The 19155-nt window shown below is 42.7% G+C and overlaps 1 protein-coding gene and 1 long non-coding RNA gene across 4 annotated transcripts in view; one reads left to right on the top strand and one right to left on the bottom strand.

Moving 5' to 3' along the window:
* Window positions 1-19155, bottom strand: part of ROR1 (receptor tyrosine kinase like orphan receptor 1) — a 378093-nt gene that overhangs the window by 100505 nt on the left and 258433 nt on the right. The window lies entirely within an intron of this gene.
* On the top strand, window positions 114-8219 carry LOC119042519 (uncharacterized). Of its 2 annotated transcripts, none has more exons than XR_005081240.2 (3): window positions 114-201; window positions 4505-4624; window positions 7512-8219. It is a non-coding gene; the product is annotated as an uncharacterized LOC119042519 (long non-coding RNA). The 2 variants fall into 2 exon arrangements; XR_005081241.2 differs by lacking the exon at window positions 7512-8219 and adding an exon at window positions 6597-6660.

The following is a 19155-nucleotide window of genomic DNA, read 5'->3' as shown; positions in this document are numbered from 1 at the left end:
CCAGCCTCTTTGGGTTCAGCTGTGGGCCAGCACTGAAACCGAACAAAAGCAGCATTTATGCCACTACTCACAAAGCAGGCCCTTGGGCAAGGCTCGGGGGCCTTGCCTGTCAGCTTCTTTTTTCTCCAGACACAGCACTCGGCTCCACCTCTGCCTTTAGGAACTGGGGTAATGTCGGACACGGAGGGACAGAGAGAAAAGGTACGTTATGCCAGGTGTGAAAGCACTCAAAAAATGTTGCTTGGTAGCTATGAAAAGAAGATAAATTTTAGTGGACATTTCATTTTGATGACAGTATTGATAATTGTTTTATTTAATCAAAGCCAAAGGGCTGGCTTCCACTCTTTCCCCCAAGAAGCTTTTAAACTTTTATATCTCTTTGTCTCTCAGGACCTGGGCTTGAAATATTTTTGTCTAATATATAAATTGGCAGATCTTATGAAAAAAATACTTATATACTGAACTCTATGTGTCAGTCCTTTGCATATTGTGTCCATTATTCCTTATGAGGAGAGTATATTATTTCTATTTTGTAAATAAGGAGATTGAGCTCCTGGTAGTTTAAGTCACTTCTTCAGGACCACACACCTTATAAATGACCTTATTAGTAGTTAATCAACTTTTCCAAGGTCACATAGCTTTTAAAATGATCTGAATTAACTAATATCTAATTAAGTAGAAAGGTAACTGTTTCCCTTATTGTTATTAAAATAATAAATATTTTGTAACATAAAAGTGAACCAAAATTTATTAAGATAACATAAAAATATTCAAATGCTACTGTCAATTAAAGTTCTAATTTGTGCAAACAAATAAATTTGTGGCTTTAGTTGTCCTATGCTATTCAGAAAAAAATAAGAATATTTAGTTGCCAACAGGACTTTTGAAGTATCATAGATAATGGGCTCTGAGATTTCCAGGTTAGTGACACTGCTTTAGGGTATTTTTCTTTGCTATTCTGCCTTCAGAAACTATTTCTCAATGTATAGTATAAATGCTAAATGCCATTTTATGTTCCTTGTGGCCTTTTCAAAACACAGACAAGATTCTACCCATTGGGAAGGCATGCAAAGATCTTTCCTTTTCAAAACAGAGACAAGATTCTATCCACTGGGAAGGCATGCACAGATTTTTCCTTTGACCCAAATGCTTATCTGAAGCAAACACAATTTTAGGATTTCCTCAAGCTGTTTGCATGATCCCTGATGGTGCAGATAACAAAGATTTCAAAGGAATTTTGGGGCCTGGGAAAGAAATGAAAAGCTCACCTTTGCCCTTAGCTTTGTGTGTCCCTCAGCCAAGGGATCTGCTGGCCAGGCTTACTGGTAACTCCAGGTGTGTGCAGAAGGGTCCAATTTCAAAGTACTTGGGAAACCCTTGCTCTAAAGTCCCAAATAAGAGGCTGAGGCTTTGATTTGCAACAGGAAGACAGTCCCAAATTGTTCTGCAGAATCCATCCTACTCCAAGAAATAAGATTCAGGAAACTGGGGAATAACTTCCAGCTAAAAGGTACTGGGAGTCCCCCTGCTCTCTCAGCAAGAAGGCAGGGAGACTGAGCTGACACTCTAACTCACGGTAAAACCACCTGGAGGATGAGGCACAGGTGATCTCACCAGAGGGAACTCCCGGATGCAAAAATAAGGACAATGATCTCTTCCTGTGGCATTCCATCCAGCCAGCATAATCCATGATCTGTCAAAGGTCTTTGCTAATTTGAGTGTCACTCATCCTCCCTACTGTCTGCAAAGGTGTGGGCAGAATCACGGTCTGAGCTCAAAGAATGAGTGCACAGAGACTGGAGCTCATAGAAAGAACCATACCTTGTACAGATCAAGGTGGAAAGTACAGCATTACCGATAAATGTTAGAAGGTGGGGCAGGGAAGGACAAATTGATAAATTAAACTGATTTTAGTCTGGAGGATATAGCATCAGTAATGACAGGGAGATTATGTTACTAAATGGAAAACATTGAAGGTATAATATCAAGTGAAAAAAGATGCAAGCCCTTGTGCCTGCACATTTATTGCAATCTGTGGAAGAGGTACAGAGGACATGACTGAAAGGCATTAATAACATTTATTAGCGTGTATATGTGCCAGGTGCTCTATAAAGTGTGAATTATCTCATTTGATCCTTACCAAAAAGTCTATGAAGAAGCTTCTGTCAACATCCCATGAGGGTGGATGAGAGGATGAGGGCTGATGGAAGTCAGAGTAACCAGCTTGTTGGAAGTTCACACTAGCGGATGACCCGCGAGAGCAGATACTCTTACCCTCACTCTTCCTTAGGAAATCGTGGTTCTGTTGTATGTGGTGGGGTTGTGTCTGCATTGTTTTCTTTTAATCTACTCACTGAGAGTTCTGTAGTATGACTATATTAAATTTAAAAAATTTAAGATGTGTATTAAGAAATCAGAACTCACAACCTCTACTTCCCGGGAGTGTCCTGGTAATACACTCGGATCTCATCAGACAGTGAATTTGAGTTCTCATAAGGCCTATTGTTTGATTAAGCACAGGAATGAAAATGTCACCCCGAATCAGGTTCAGCAACTGTTTTTCAAGCCCTGGCTACAGGGAGGGTTCATGAAGGGAGCCTCTCCAGGTGCTGACTGAGCACCGTGCCTCGGGACTCTAGCGAGCACACTCGCTAACCTGTGACATACGGCTTCTGCCCTGTGTCTCCAAATGCACTTCCCACTTCTTATTCACAGAGATCTTCCCTTTACCGGAGTTGTCCCAGGGTCTTGTGCAGAGCACATCTGTGGGCCTCACCTCAGCCTCCCCATCCCTTAGCACCCAGTTCAAGTTTAGCCTCCGCCAGGAAGCCCCACCACCCACATCAACTTCTTTCTCTCTTGACTCCGCACGGAACCTATTTTCCCTCTCATTTAATTATACTCCACATTGTTTAATCTTTTAAATAGTTAATGTACCCAACCAAGACTTGCTTCTCTAAGATTTGTGGTTCCTAAGAGTAAGACAATTTTTTCTGTGTTTCTTTTTCATCCCTTCAGAGTGCCTTGTACAGTATGTTCCTTTAGTTCTGTATTAATCAGGACTCTTAGTTGCAGATGACAGAAAACCTAACTCCGCCTGGCAGAAGCTAAAAACAAACAAACAAACACAAACAAGGGTGGGGATAGAGGAAAAAGGGGTTTAGAGGCTCATGTCACTGACAAGTCCAGCAGCTTGGGGCAGGGTTAGCTCCTCAAAGAAAGTCACTGCACAGCCGCTGGGTCGTGTGGTCACTCCAGTCTGGGCGGAGGGCCAGCTCCACCGGGCCTGCGAGTGGACGACGGGCAGTTTTTCCCCAAAGGAGAAGCAAGCTGCTCTTGTCAAAAGAAGGATGGATGGACACTGGGCAAGCAAGAACAACAGATGTCCCTCACCCTATCGAATCAAATTCCTCAGCACTTTAATAATCATGATAATAACAACGATAATAACTGTTCTTCACTGGTCAGGCCCCAGAACTGAAACCCCATTAGGAACTGCCAGGCAGCAGCAAAGCTCTTATTAACCTGATCTCCACAGAAGTGAGCCAGGCCTGGGGGCAGAGCTACAAAGGAGAGCTTACAAATCTCTGAGACAGCATTTTAATACCACAGGGAATTTTTTTTCCTTTCCCACAAATTGTGTTAACCCTTTGGGAACAGGGGGAAACCCAGTGTAGAGCTCATTAGTGGCTTTCCTTCAGAGCTCTTCAAAGAGGCCCCGTCATTTGCCAACGTGATTTTTCTTAATATTGTGCAGACGGCAGGCTAATCCATCTTCAAATGATCTAATTGCATCCAACTTTCTCTTAAGAAACACTGCGTGGAGTTGCAAAGTCTTAATTGTGGGGTATATGCTGAATGTCTCCAAGATTAGAGAGCCAAGCATTCAAACCAGAGCTGGGGAATTTCCAGTGGAAACTTTTAGGGGAAGAAAATGGGAGGAGAGTGGCAAACTGGAAAGCTTCACCAAGTCCGGTTCCTGGGTCCCGGTGTTCATGACGTTGACTAAATGCTTTAGCTTACTGTTTTAGAATTTCCGCTTGGTGCTCACGGAGGTTCCGCCTGTGCCATGAAAGCCTGGTGCTTCCTTCCTTCCGCTTATTATTATGATGGAAGACATGGGTAAACTAATGGGGAAGGTGGGGGGGGCAGGCGGAGGAGCAGCTGGGATCTTTTGGCTGGCTGGGCAAGAATAAGGATGTCAAGTGGCCACTGTTTTCTTAGGCTTTCCTGGCCTTCTACTTTCTTAGCCCAGCAACCTTTACACACCATGGAAAGGGCCTAATGAAATAAAACAGCTTTACATAAAGGAGGTTAGCTAAGCCAAGTGAGGACAGGGTGAGGAGGGGGGAGAGGCTGGAAATGGAGCGGGGAAGTGCAGTGTTTTCTGTGTTGGTGGAAGCAAGGCACACACAGGCAGGTGAGATTAGTGCAAATACCAAAGGCTCTCCTTACATTTCGTTTCAATCTTGTCTATCTTATTTATCCTGTTTATTTGTCACAGCTACTCTATGGGGATTCAGTTGTTTTCTGAATCTACTTGAGGGAGAACGGAGACCGGAATGTCCCTGTGGAGACCTCTGCTGAAGCTAGTACCTGGCAAAGCTGGGCTCTGAACATCAAGGTGAGCACCATTTACTAAGACCTCCCCCCTTAGACATGCCATGAGGGCTGGAGGGCAGGGGCTGAATCAAGGTCACATGCAGGCTGCCAGCCCCCCTGAGGCTCGGCCATGTGTAGGTACAGAGAACCCAGCTCTCTCCTTCCCTGGCAGGCCTGGGGGAACTATCATTTTTACTAGGATGAAGTCATATATTAAACAATAACATGGTTTCTGTCAACATCAGACCTTCAGGCCTTTGTTCTGCCCGCCCCCACAAACATATTTATATTGGCCCTGGCTAACAATATCCCACTTTCCATTTGCATTTGCAATCCCTTATGTCTCATCTGGTATACAATATGCAGAAAATCAGCCCGTAAAGGACCTGGCAGTAAACCTAAGGCACTTTATTAACTCCACTTTCAAGTCCCTAGTGACCATGAGAACTGGAGGGCCTTTTCGGGGACGAGGGCCCTTCTTTCCTGGAGATTGGCCCATATGCCCCTCATAATCCAGGGCCCCAGAAGGAGTCTCCATGGGCCATTTATACACAACTCCAAAGGAAGAAGCCCCAGAAAGCAGACCCCCAATAATAGGACTAATAGAAAATTTCCATTGAGGGAGTGTTATGTGCCAGGCATAGTGCTAAATAAACCACACACATTATCACTCCTAATCCTCACGCTCCTTTGAGTAGATGCTATTTTGACCACAGAAGAGAAAACCTCACAGGTTATTGTGTAACTGCAGAAGATTCTCTGCTCCAAGCCTGGCAGCACCGGTGTGTTCTGTTACTCACTCACTGTTTAGATATTAATCAAGTGCCCTCCTGCACCTGGGGTAGCAGACATAAAACTGAGGGGTCCCGCTCAGCAAATTAACCATCGAATGCAACATAGTGTAAACTTGGGAAGCACAAATGGAGAGCGGAGGAAGGGAATCCCTTTCAGGCTGGGCTCTAGGAGCTCAAAAAGGAGAGAATACCTCTCTTACTGGCCTGGCCTCCTCTCCTAGCACAGGGCCAAGTGCTTCATCACACAGTACTCCATCCTTGTCACCTGACGAAGGCCAAGGCTATTTTGTAAGAGGCCAAGTGTCCCAGTTGAGTAGAGAAAGGTAACTTATACTGTCTTTATCCCATGAAAACCCCAGACATATCCATATGCGGATCCCACTCATTCCTAACAACAGCAAAATCCAGATGAGATGGGACCCCTAATAGGCTTTGTTAAAGAGCCACCAAGGTTTTTGCGTGTGTGCGTGGGGATGTATATGGGGGTGAGCAATGGTACGTGAGTTAAATGCCAGCTCCGTCCTAGGTTGTTAGGCATTATGCATACATTTTAAATTTGATGTCATTTATTCTGTTTATTTCCAGTGACTAATCCTTCACACTTGCCTCCTCCCCAGGCTATCTCAACTCTTCTTACTTCTTTACAACTTACTTCCACCTTAGCCCAAGTCACCAAACCACCTATTTTTCACACATGGACAGATACGAACCCCTCCTTACTAGTCTTCCAGCTTCCGCTCGTACCCTCCGCAGCTTCTCCGCAGCTGCCAGGATGCCCTTCTGACTATAAATTAAAATTGGTCCCTCCTTTTGCTGAAACCCTCCCATGTCCACATACCGCTGCAAGATTTGGCTCCTGCTTGCCTTTCCAACCTCACATTGTTCCCTCCACCCCTCACTCACCCAGTTTAAGCCACATCAGCCTTCCTTCCACTCCATGATTGTGCCAAATCCTTATCCGCTCAGGGCGGGAGCACTTACTGTTCTTTTGCCTACAATAGCCTCTTCCCCCAGCTCTTCACTGGCTGGCTCATTCCATTCCTCAGATGTCAGCTCAAATGTCAACTCCTTCCGAGAAAACTGTTGTTCACCAGGCTGTTAAAAGCAGCCCTTTCCTACCCCCAGACAATTACATATCACTCAGACTTCTTCCTTTTGTACTTATTTGTTTCTGTGCTTATCATCTATTTCTCTCACCAGAACCAAGTGCCACAAGGACAAAGAACTTGCCTGGTACTGTTCATCCATCTATTCCCAAAAGCCATGGCCTGGCACATAGTAGTTGCTCAATTAATATTTGCTAAATTAACAAATGAATAGTTCATCATTAGCAAATGAACTCTCCCAAGGACTCCTGAGGTGTATCTCTCAGAACATCCTCATTTGGTTGCTCAAGAAACTGAAGCTCAAAGAAGCCTGGAATTCAAATTCATAGGTCTGCATGGCTCCTATGCCGGGCCTTTTGTTACCATGCCAGGAAGTCTCTCCAGGACACAAAAAACAAGGAAGATGCAGGCTACAACATGGATGGACCCCCCAAACATAATGCTAAATGAAAGAAGCCAGACACAAATGGCCACATACTCCCTGATTCCATTCGCATAAAATGTCCAAAAGAGGCAAATCCACAGAGACAGAAAGCAGATTAGTGGATGCCAGGGGCTGGGAGTCGGGGTCAGGGGGAAATGGTAGCAACTGCTTAATGGGTATGGGTTTCCTTTTAGGATGATGAAAATGGTCTGCAATTAGATAATGGGGATAGGTACAGAGCACTGTGAATGTACACTTAAGATGGTTAAAGTTGTAAATTTTGTTATATATATTTTGCCACAATAAGAAAAGGAAGCAAAAGTGAGGAAGATGTCCCAGGGAGCCAGGTGCCCATAGCCATTTGCAGGCAGAGCCAGGGTCCCCCTCAAATCCCTGGTCTCCCAGTCACTTTGCTGCACTGGCTTCACGTACCGAGTGCACCGCCTCTTCCCATTGCCCTCCCTGCAGGATCTGCCTGCCACCAGGGGGACCGTTTCAAAAGGAGCCCTAATCTAAAAGAATGATGTTTTACTTTACAACTTTGTGCAGTTTCTCTTTGCATTTTACACTTTATCTTTAAATGAGGATGATCACCCAAGAGGAAATGGCACCTGCTGTACGCTGCTTTGACATCTGCACATCTGAGGTTTTTTGGTAGTTTTATTTTTAGCCCTACATGGATTCAAAATGCCACTGTGGAGAAGCTGTGAGCTCCGCAGTGTTTTAGCCAAGCAAAGTCTCTCTGAAACAGAACTGAGGGAGCATGTGGCTGAGGACTGAGGGTGGTGCTCTGCACTAGAAGATGTCTCACGTGTCCTTCAAACTTCAAAGCCGAGCCCTCATCCAGGTTCCCGGTTTAACAGCATGCTTCTCATTTCGCCCCCCACATCAAATCTCCCAGTGCTCTTACTATCAGAGTACTTTTTCAGGGTTAGAAACCCTGACTTCTTGATTGTTTTCCTGAATTCAATGAGATGGGCTGGACACTAGTAGGAGGGGCTCTCAAGACTGTCTGGGATGCTGCCACAAGGTGGATGTCCCCTGCCTTTCTAAGTCACCAATGAAGAGTGGGCTCACTGAAGGGCAGGGGCTGTGCTAAGCTCAGGGCACTGGTGAGTGAGTGAGCAAATGGCACATCACATTCATTCAATCAATTCTCCAGCGGAGGCCTACTGAGTACCAGTTGCTGTGCTAAACTCGTCACTTCATTTAATGGGACAAAGTGTCACTCAACTCCTACTGTGCACCAGGCTTTGCAAGGCTCTGGGAATAAAGAATGAATGAGATGGACAAGACTGAGGCTGCTTCTGAGTTTATGATCTAGCTAGAGTTTAAAGGTGTGCTGTCCAATGTGGTAACCACGTAACATGTGTAGGTATAGAACAGTTAAAGAACTTACATGCCATGGACTCACCGAACTAAGGGGAAGATTGCTAGAGGGAGGAGGTTATTGGGAGGAGGGGTACAAAGGGGGAAAGTTGGGATACCTGTAATAACATCATCAATAAAACACACTTAAAAATGTGGCTAGTGCAATGAATACAATGAATTTTAAATTTTACTTAACGTTAATAAATGTAAATTAAAAATTGAAGCGGTATAAAATAAGTTTTTTCCTGCTAAACACAACTTTATTGCTTTGGGAAGACTACATTTTACTTTAACTGGGGCTTCACCTAAGACTTTATTCTTTTATTATAGTGCATGTGTCAAGAGCATGCATTGTTTCCAATATGAAATATTAACACATCGCTAGTCTAGAAGGTGTAACAGACTGACAGTTCAAATGACTTTTTCTGTATGCCATATAACACTGTAAGGTTCTGATTTGAGTATTTTATGCAGACAGTATGAGTTATGGCTGAAACCTATGTGAATCCTAGCTGATAACTAAACTGAAATACTATTATTTTCCTTACAATAGTTAATTCGTTTTCCTACTTTAAAAAAGTCAGTATAGAGGAGTTTTTACATTTGAAACAAAGGCGTGTTACTGAGGCAGAATTGAGTGGAGATTTAGGAGACAGTACCATGACGCATGGCAAAGAACAGCACTGATTAAGGGTTTACAACAATGAGCAAATTCTATCCTTGGTGTCTCAAGAAGCAAATTTCTAGAAACCTTCAGTCCTTGGATTTAGCCTCCAAAAGTTCATAAATATTGAGGTCTAGATACAGAGCACCTTCTACACAATTAGAAAAAAACTGTTATAATAAGAAAGAGTGCAGACATAAGAATTTATTAAAATTTCCTTTTTTTTTTAGACAGGGGAGTAAAACACTGGGCTATTTTCTCCAAGCTATTAGATGTCTCTAAGATCGAAAGATATAAGGAAAAAATGTTCTGAAAATTATAAACAGTCATACAAATACAAGTGGTCTTATTCTTGTCTCTTTTTACAATCTCTCTTGGGAATTTCACCCCCTCCACCTCTTTGCTCATTGACTTGGGCCGCATGTCTACCATGTGTGCCCCTTTGTGTCTGACCTCTGCCCAGGTCCCAGTTCTACAACCCAAACCGTCCACTGGATAGTTCCAGCTGGAGGCTGGGCAGGGTTGCAACTCTGAATACTCTACCATTGCCTTAGTGTCCTCTTAGCCCGCCTCCACCCCAAGCTTTCTGGCGGCACGGAAGTCAATCTGGGGTACTGGTGCAGGGGCTGGGCTCACGTGCTTTCAGCAGCATCCACTGCCCCGCCCCCACCCTGCTCAGCATCCACCAGGGAAGTGACCTTTGCAGCTGCAATTCTCAGGCTTCCTGTGTCAGGTGACTTGAAGCCAAATTGTTTCTCTGCCTTCCTTCCTTCAGTCTTGGGGGATGAGGGAAAGCACCTTCTCATGACTCCAGTGCCCCAGAACAGGCTTGCCATCATTGCCGCCCCCACAGATGACCCTACCCCTAGGCTCCAGGAAAAACTGCCCCTTCTCTTTGTCCCTCCAGCCTAGGCACGGTTGCAGTTTCCATCTGTTGCTGATATTTAAGTAGTGCCAGCATCCCTTGTTTGTCTTCTCTGCAATTTCATGACCCTTGTAACCGATGCTGTGCATTGACTTCCCTGAATTAAATTCTGAGTTGGTTCTGCTTTCTTGATGGGATCCTGACGGTGTGGCAGGCATGTGATTATCCTGGCTCAGAGTTTCTGTTGCTTCAAGTCCTCTGGTATCTATAATATTTTAGAACTGGGCGATCTAATGCAAGTCTCCCTCAGGCAACAAGGAGGATGGGGGAGGGTACTTCTCAAATCTGGTGGAGTACACATAAAATCACTTGGGGTCATTTGATAAAACACCAAGTCTGGGCATCACCCTAAAAGATTTTGATTTGATATGTCTGGGGAGAAGCCTGGGTACGGGTTATTTTTAAAGCTCCTTGGGTGATCTTAATGTATCCTCTGAGTTGAGAAGCACTGCGAGGTAATGGGACCGTGGCTGTTGCTTTCGGAGCATATATAAGCATGAATGTCTCTCTGTGTGTGTATGTGTATGTGTGTATGACTTTGAGAGAGAGAGATGCAATGAGAAATTGTCAACACTGACACTGATTACCAGCACCAAAGACCAGAGAACAAAGAGAGAAGAAGAAACCTGAACATTAGGTTGAAAAAATCAAATGCAAATTATGTCATTTATGCAAAGAATCAACCCATTGTACTTAGCTACCCTTTAGGACAGTCAAGTTTATTCATAACATTTCATTAATTGTTTGTTGTAAGATTTGATTTTTTCCCTTAGAAAGCTCTGTGAGTGTGTGATTTAATAATGAATCTGTATTCACAAGTCACATATGCAAACCAGTGTCTTTAATTTTCCCATCAGCCTTCAGAGCCTGCTAGTGAGGCAACAAGATCATGAGATCAGCACTTTAAAAACACCCACATGAAGACATCAGAGGGCTCTGTCCACCACTATATCATATGGCCTCCAGCCTCAGTCCCCTCGCTCAACTTCACACAGACGCACTCAGCTTACAAGAGCCAAGTGAAGAAATATGGGAGGAAAGCCCACTGTATTTATTAGGAGGCAAACAGAGCCTGCTACTGAACAGCAAAGTGCATAGTCATTTCCACTTGACCCAGGAAGGCACAACACCATGCCCCTTCGAAATCTGGTGATCATGATGGCAGGGGTTTATCCACGTGGGAGTTCTGGGTAAAATAATTCCCACTGATTGATCTAACTATACAACACCATGATCAAAATGAGCAGGATGGAAGCACATGATGGATAAAAGAGGGCTACTAAGAGAGCACAAGAGCAAACTGCATGAAATCCAGAACTTGGAGAGGTCTTACTGTAATAAAGAGAATAGCAAAATCAGTTTCAATGAGTCACAAAATTTAACGTTAAAATAATTCTTTGATGACACTGAATTCAAGATGTTTAGTTTGCAAATTGAGGAACTGGGATCTAAAGAAGGTAAGCAATATGTCCAGGGTTCACTGGCTAGTAAACGATAGGGAAAGACTAGGACCCAGATCTGTGCCTTTTGTCTAAAGCCTTGCTTCCAGCTGTACTAGCACCTGCTGGGAGCATGTTAGAAATGCAGAGTCTCAGGTCCGGTCCCAGACCTGCTCTTTAACAACATCCCCAGGCGACTTTTATGCACATTACCATCTGAGAAGCAGTGCTCTAAACCACACTCTGACTGTGCTTAGGACATTCTGCTCATCCACAGCCAGTTAGGGGAATGCTGGAAAAGTACTTGCTCTGTAAGTAATAAAAGAAACCGGTGTTAATATTCATAAATGCAGAAAGGAAAAGTGAAAATGAGGTACAATGAGGAATTTTAGATCACTTGTGTTGCCTGGCACCCACATGTATGACTTAAAAACAGCTTCTAAGAATCAGAGGCCTGGAACATAGAAGGAGCTTGATAAAAATGTGTTGAGCAAATGAATAAAACTTGTCATATGTGGAGAAAAGATTTTAGACTCTTGATGTTCAATTTCACACACATCTGTAGAGTATCCACTATGTACTAGGTGCCATGCGAGCTGTGGGCATACATTCATGACTAATCTATGGACCGAGAGGCTCATGGCCTGGTGGACAAGCTTTCAGAACCTGTGCTTCTAGAAAGCAAATACTTATCTTTCCTCTTTTCTCTTTGTGCCCTGCACACAAAGATATGTTTGCCAATATTCACAAGTATCGTTTTAATTGGAAGCTTTCCACACCCTATTCATTCAGTGGGAATTGTTGAGTGATGGGGGTAGACTGGGATATAAGAGCTTGGCTTTTCAACCCTCTGTCCTTTCAGAACTATCCCCCACTGGGATTGGGAAATCCTCCTTATCTAATCTCTCCACATTCCCTCCATCTGCCCCTTCTCTGCTGAGTGCTGAGCCTCAGGCAGTCGGAGGAAGACTTGGAGGTTAGCTACTTCACTGGCCCCCTGTGTCCTGGCCCAGCTGCTGAGTGACTTCCTGGTCTCCCCTCTGCAGGCACCTCTGCCTCTGAACTAACTCCCTGAGTATTTGCATTACAACTTATCCTAGAGTTTATCTTGAGTTGAAAAATTACATTATCACTTCCTGGGCTGGGCCAGCACCCAGCTACACTTCTTCACTGTGGCTGAGACTTGGAAACAGATAAGAGAAGGAAAGAATTCTTCAAAAGCCGATCACTTTGTCTTTCTACGAAAAGGGACATTAGCCAAAGGCCAAGGAGAGAAAAAGGAATAAAGGCTTCAAAGTCTCTTACTGGGGTTTACAGCAGGAAACGTGGTCCAGAAGGTCTCTAGCTGGAAAGAAGACACAGCTTCTTTGTTCAAATAACAATGATAATGATGCAGTGATGATGGCAGGGATGATGATGACGATGATGTTAATAACCTTATTAAGCTCCTCGTATGTGCCAAGTACAGTGCTATGTACCTAACACACATTCCTATTATTTCATTTCATCTTCACAACAACCCTATAGATACCTTTGTCCCCGGTGCCCCTTTTATAGACTTCTGAAGGAGCCCTCAGAGGATGAAGGAAAAGAAATGCAACGTAAATTCATGAAACTTAATTACATACCAGGCCCGATACTAGGATTTCTCATATGTCATAAGACAGGTGAGGTAATCAAGTCAACAAATAATGTCTCATTTATTTGAGGAATATTTATTGAGATCTACCAGGTATTAAGTACTTTATATTCAGTGTCTCATTACTGCTAATGATGATCCTAAGATAGGTACTATTATTACTCCCTTATAGAAGAAGACCCTTGGATGTTGCCTTTTCTTTCTCTTTTCTTTTTCTCTTTCTTTTTCTTTTTCTCTCTTTCTTTCTTTTCCTTCATTCCTTCCTTCCTCCAACCCTCTCTCCTTCCCTCCCTCTTTCCCATGAATATTTACGGAACGCTGACTATGTTCTAGGACTGGGGATAAAGTGGTACATGAAACAGACAAGGTCCTGACCTCATGAAGCTTATTTAGTGGCACATACCCTAATATAAATGAAACAGGGTTATAATGAAAAAAGACTGGGTGCTACTTTAGATTATTCTGGGGTCATTTCTGAGGAGGCAATATTTTAGGTGAGATCTGAATGGCAAGAAGGAGGGCAAGAAAGATTTCAGAACGAAATCCTCCAGACAGAGAGAAGGGCTAGCACAGAAATCCCGAAGGCTTCATAACAAGCCTGGGTGTCTCGGGAGCAGAAACACAGCCAACATGCTGGAGCGGAACGGCCAAGATGGGAGTAGCACTAGGGGGGCCACAGAGGTGGGCGGGGGGCCTGGCAGGAAAGCCAGGCCAAGGCGTTGGGGATCCATTCCAAACGGGAAAACCTAGAGAGTGAGGGGGCCTAATATTAGGGCAGAAGATAGTTCTAATTTTTACTGTTTCTTAAATTTTATTTTTCAATTAGAGTTTACATCCAATATATTTTATATCAGTTTCAGGTGTACAGTACCTTGGTTAGACAATCATGTACTTTACAAAGTGTTTCCCCCGATATTTCCAATACTTACCTGGCACCACAAAGAGTTAGTACAATATTATTAACTATATTTTCTATGCTGTACTTTACATCCCCTTGACTATTTTGTACTTCCAATGTGTACTTCTTAATCCCTTCACCTCCCTCACCCAGTATCCCTCCAACCTCCTCCCCTCTGGCTACCATCAGTCTTTTCTCTGTTATCTGTGAGTCTGTTTCTCTTTGGTCTGTTCATTTATTTTGTTCTTTAGATTCCACATATACGTCTAATAAGGTATTTGTCTTTCTCTGGCTGACTTATTTCACTTAGCACAATACCCTCTAGGTCAGTGGTCCCCGACCTTTTTAGCACCAGGAGCGGGTTTCATGGAAGACAGTATCTCCATGGACTGGGGTGGGGAGGGGGGATGGTTTCAGGAAGACTCAAGCACATTACATCTATTGTGCACTTTATCTCTATTATTATGACACTGTAATATATAATGAAATAATTATACAACTCACTATATGCTAGGGTTAGCATGTGGGCTTATCAAAACCGCGACTGAGACAAATGCATAGTGCAGGAAAGGAGCACGGACAGACGTGGTAAATAAAATGATGGGCGAGCCATGCACGGACTAAAATATGTTGGATTTTGACTTAAAGCCTGCCATCAGGTGCAGCTGTACAACTGAAGTAGATTAACTCACTTGCCACTACAAAGCTTGCCACCAGATACAGCTTAATTGTCACTTGCCATTCACTGATAGGCTTTTGATGAGTCTACAATTGATTTATTATGGTCTCTGTGCAGTCAGACCTCTCTGCTAATGATATTTACAGGTGCTCCTCAGCACTAGCATCACCACCTCAGATCACCAGGCATTAGATTCCCATAAGGAGAACGCAACCTAGATCCTTCACCTGTGCAGTTCACAGCCGGGTTCATGCTCCTATGAGAATCTAATGCCTCCACTGATCTGACAGGAGGTGGAGCTTAGGCAGTGATGCCAGCAACAGGGAGTGGCTGGAAATAGAGATGAAGCTTTGCTCACTTGCATGCTGCTCACCTCCTGCTGTACTGCCCAGTTCCTAATGGCCACAGACCATGGCCCAGGGATTGGGGACCACTGCTGCAGGTTCTGCCATACTGTCACAAGTGGTAGGATTTCACTATTTTTTATGGCTGAGCAATATTCCATTTCATTTATGTATCATGGCTTTTTTTTTTATCCACTCATTTGTTGATGGGCACTTGGGTTGCTTCCATATCTTGGCTACTGTTGCCTTAAATAATGCTGCCTTATAACCCAGCAATTCCACTTCTGGGTGTGTCTGAAAAAAAAATCCTAAACACTAATTGAAAAGAATATATGCAGAAGATATTTTTAAAAGCTCGCTCTGACTTCTTTAATGATCTGTAGAAGATAAGGGTGGAAGAAGAAGAATCAGTACTAAGGCTGCTGTAGAATTTCAGACAAAGTATGACAGTGGTGTAGGGGGTGATGGTAGGGGAGACGGAGAGGAGGGGGAGCCAGAAAACACTTGCTGATGCTACGGATGGCCTGTTCTCCCACCCCCTGCAGAGTGAGCAAGCAGTTTGAGGGCAAAGTTTAGTATCTGTAGTTTCCACAGAGTTTGGCTGAGAGCCTGGTATTTTGTAGGTGACTGATAAAAATTTATTGAACTGAAAGAATGCTTAGTGTCAGTTGGATTGGATCTGTTTGCTTAGGAAAGCTCAAGATATATATCAAGAAAAAGCCATGAGCAAACATGAGTGATATAATATTGATGCTCCAGGCCTCACTAGGGTCAAATCAATCAACCTAATGATCCCAAAAGATTAAAACTGAAGAAAGCAGATACAAACTACATCCAATTAAAGCCATTTAACCTTTACGAGCCTTTTTGATCGTGGGGATCAAAACATCTTCCACGGAGTCTTGTTTTGGAGAAGAAAGGTGATACATATACCGAATTGCAATACATTGTCCTGTTTTGGGTGAGAAGTTAAATAAAGGGAAGCTGTCATAAAGAACAATGACCTGGGGCCTTACAGGCATTCTAAGACATCATCTACCCAGGACTGTCCTTAGATGTGGACAGGAAGGCCCCTGTGGAAGTGGGAAATATGGAATAACAGAGTAATAACTGCCAAGAATCTGTTGCTCCATATAAGAACACTGGGGGAAAAGTGAAAAAATAAACATTTTCAGAACTCTGGAAATTAGCCAAAGGCTTGCAACACTCTGAGGAGCATTTATTTAAAAAGGATGGGGGGGCGGAAGCAGGGAGGAAGGTTATGGCTAAAATTTAGTAACGACAGAGTTCTGTGGAACTTTATCTTGCTTGTTCCCATCTCCCTTTCCTGCATCCTACAATGACCTTGAACATCAGCAGCTCCCCCTCCACAGCTGCTGTGAAAACCAGCAGCCTAGCAGTCACTGGAGAAGGCAGAGAGGCTGAAGTGCCTTAAAAGGCCCATCTCCGAGAATTGGCACAATCTGACCTGGAGAGCAGCAATTTGGAAAAGTCCCATTCCCATGACTTATCCTCATCTGCCTGGATTCAGAGCCTCTCAGTGAGAAAAGACCTAGTCCCAGGTCATTTGTTAAAAAAAAAAAAAAAATTCTCATAGCAGCCTGGGGTAGCAATACCAATGGACGCAGGGGGAAGAGCCTGACCAAAAAGGTCAAAAGCTCAAAGGAAGGCTCTAAGGAATGAGCTGTTCACAGGGGTTTTGAAAAACTACAACATATTTCTGGGGATAGAGAAGAACATGTTCATGTGAGGGGCTGAGTGCATGCCCTAATCTCTCACCTCTGTCTAACTTGGGGGCCCTGATCAAGCAGGAAATGAATACGAAGGCAGAGTTATAAACTGCTGGAGTGCTGAAGGGATGCCCCAAAGCACACAGCGGACCCCAAGACAAAGGGTGTAAGACTTACTGGTTTAAGGAGATGTCTGTCCAATTGTTATCTGATCTCTAAGCTAACTGAGCAGAGAGCTCAGTAGCTGCACAGGGCAGGGAATACAGACTGCAGTGAATTAGTTCCGGAAAGTCACCAGGAAAACAGCAACAATGACATTAGAGAGGCGGTGTTCTGACTTTGAGAGTTGGCACATTATATTATTTAAATGCCTACTTTTCAATAAAAAATAGCTTTTTGAAAAAAAATCAATAAAATTGACAAACCTTTAGCTAGGCTAGCTAGTTTGAACAATAATAAAAAAAAGAAAATATGAGTTACTAAAATCAGAAATAAAAGAAGAAACCTTGTTACTTATATTACAGAAATTAAAAGAAGGATAAGAGAAATTATGAACAACTCTATGCCAACAATTTAGATAATCTTAATGAAATGGACAAACTACAAAAACTTACTCAGAAGAACAGAAAATCTAAGTAAACCAAAAACAAGTGAAGAAGTCCAATTAGTAATTTTGAAACTTCCCACAAAGGAAAATTCAGGCCCCAAAGGCTTTATTGGTAAATTTTACCCAACATTTAAAGATGAACACAAATCCTTCACAGAGTCTTCTTCCAAACATAGAAGATGAGAAAACACTGGCCAACTCACTGTGGGAGGTCATTATTGCCTTGGTTTCAGAACTAGGCGAAAACATGGCAAGAAAACTACAGACTGGTATCTCTCATAAATAGATACAAAAAACCCTCAATAAAATGCTAGCAAACTGAATCTAGCAATGTATCAAAAGGAAATATACACCATGTCCAAGCAGAAATTATCCCAGGAGTGTAAACTTGTCTTAACATCAAAAGTCAATCAATGTAATACACAACGTTCATATAATAAAGGACAGAAAAATCATAATCATCTCAACTGGCACAGAAAAAGCATTTGTCAAAAGCCAACGCCCTTTCATAATAAAAACACTCCACAAAATAGGAATAGAAGAGAACTTTCTCAACTTGATAAAAGCCATCAATGAAAAAACCTATAGCTAGCATCATGAAATCTTTTCCCTTAAGATTAGAAAAAAAGACAGGATGTCAGTTTTCACTGCTTCTCTTTAACATTGTACTGGAGGTTCAAGCCACAGAAATTAGGCAGAAAAATAAATAAATAAAAGGCATCAATATTGAATAATGCTAAATAAAATAATCTCTATGTGCAGATGACATGATCATGTACACAGAAAACCCTAAGAAACACATATGCACTATTAGAGCTGATAAATGAGTTCACCGAGATTGCAGGGTATAAGACCAATATACTATATAAAAATCAGTTGTGTCTCTACAGAATATCAATAAATAACCTGAAGATGAAATTAAGAAAAACAATTCCATTTACAACTGTATGAAAAACCAAAGATTTAGGAATAAATTTAACATGAAGAGAAAAACATGTAATGAAATCTATAAAACATCCTTGAAAAAAAATAAATAAATGGAAAGGCACCACATTTCATGGATTAGAAGAGTTAATATTATTTAGATAGCAATATTCCCCAAATTGATCTACAAATTTAGTGCAATCCCTATCAAAATCCCAGCTGGCCTCTTGGCAAGAATTAACAGGCTGACCCCAAAATTCATATGGAAATGCAAGGGGGTTCAGAATAGCCAAAACAAAAAAAAGTCTTGAGAAAGCTGTGTTGGAGGGTATGATGACCAGTTTTATATGTCAGCTTGGCAAGCTATAGTCCACAGTTATTCAGTCAAACTCCAGTCTGTGAAGGTACTTTGTAGACAGGATTAACACCTACAGTCAGCTGATTAACTGTAGGCAGGCATCCTAAATAAAAGAGTGAGCCTGATGCAAGCCAAAGGACGTAAGTGCAGAAGGAGAGGTTCCGGAGGCAGAGGAAATTCTACCTGTGGAATTCAGCGCAGCAGGAGGATCTGGCCAGAGGTGTCTTGCCTGCCCCTCCTGACACTCTGCCCTGTGGGTTTCAAACTAGGCTGGCCAGCCCACACAATCACATCAGCCAATTCTTTGCAATAAATCTCTTTATATGTGCATGCATATAAAATTTTACTGGCTCTGTTTTTCCAGTGGAACACTGACTGTTGGAGAGGACTTACATTTTCTTTCAAAACTTACACAAACCAAGACTATGAGGAACTGTACACTTGAAACCTATATAATCTTATTACCTACTATCACCCCAATAAATTTAAAAAGTAACCTAAAAAAAAAAGACTCTGAGGAACTGGCATAAGGTTGGACACATAAATCAATGGAGTAAAATTGAGAATCCAGAAATAAATACATACATTTTGGGTCAGTTGGTGTTTAACAGGTCATCAAGATGGGCACAGAATACTTTTTTCCACCAATGG

This window comes from Artibeus jamaicensis, unplaced genomic scaffold, assembly GCF_021234435.1.
Source record: "Artibeus jamaicensis isolate MK-2021 breed Jamaican fruit bat unplaced genomic scaffold, CSHL_Jam_final scaffold_1019, whole genome shotgun sequence".
NCBI lineage: Eukaryota > Metazoa > Chordata > Mammalia > Chiroptera > Phyllostomidae > Artibeus > Artibeus jamaicensis.
This window is presented reverse-complemented; position numbering and strand designations above follow the sequence as displayed.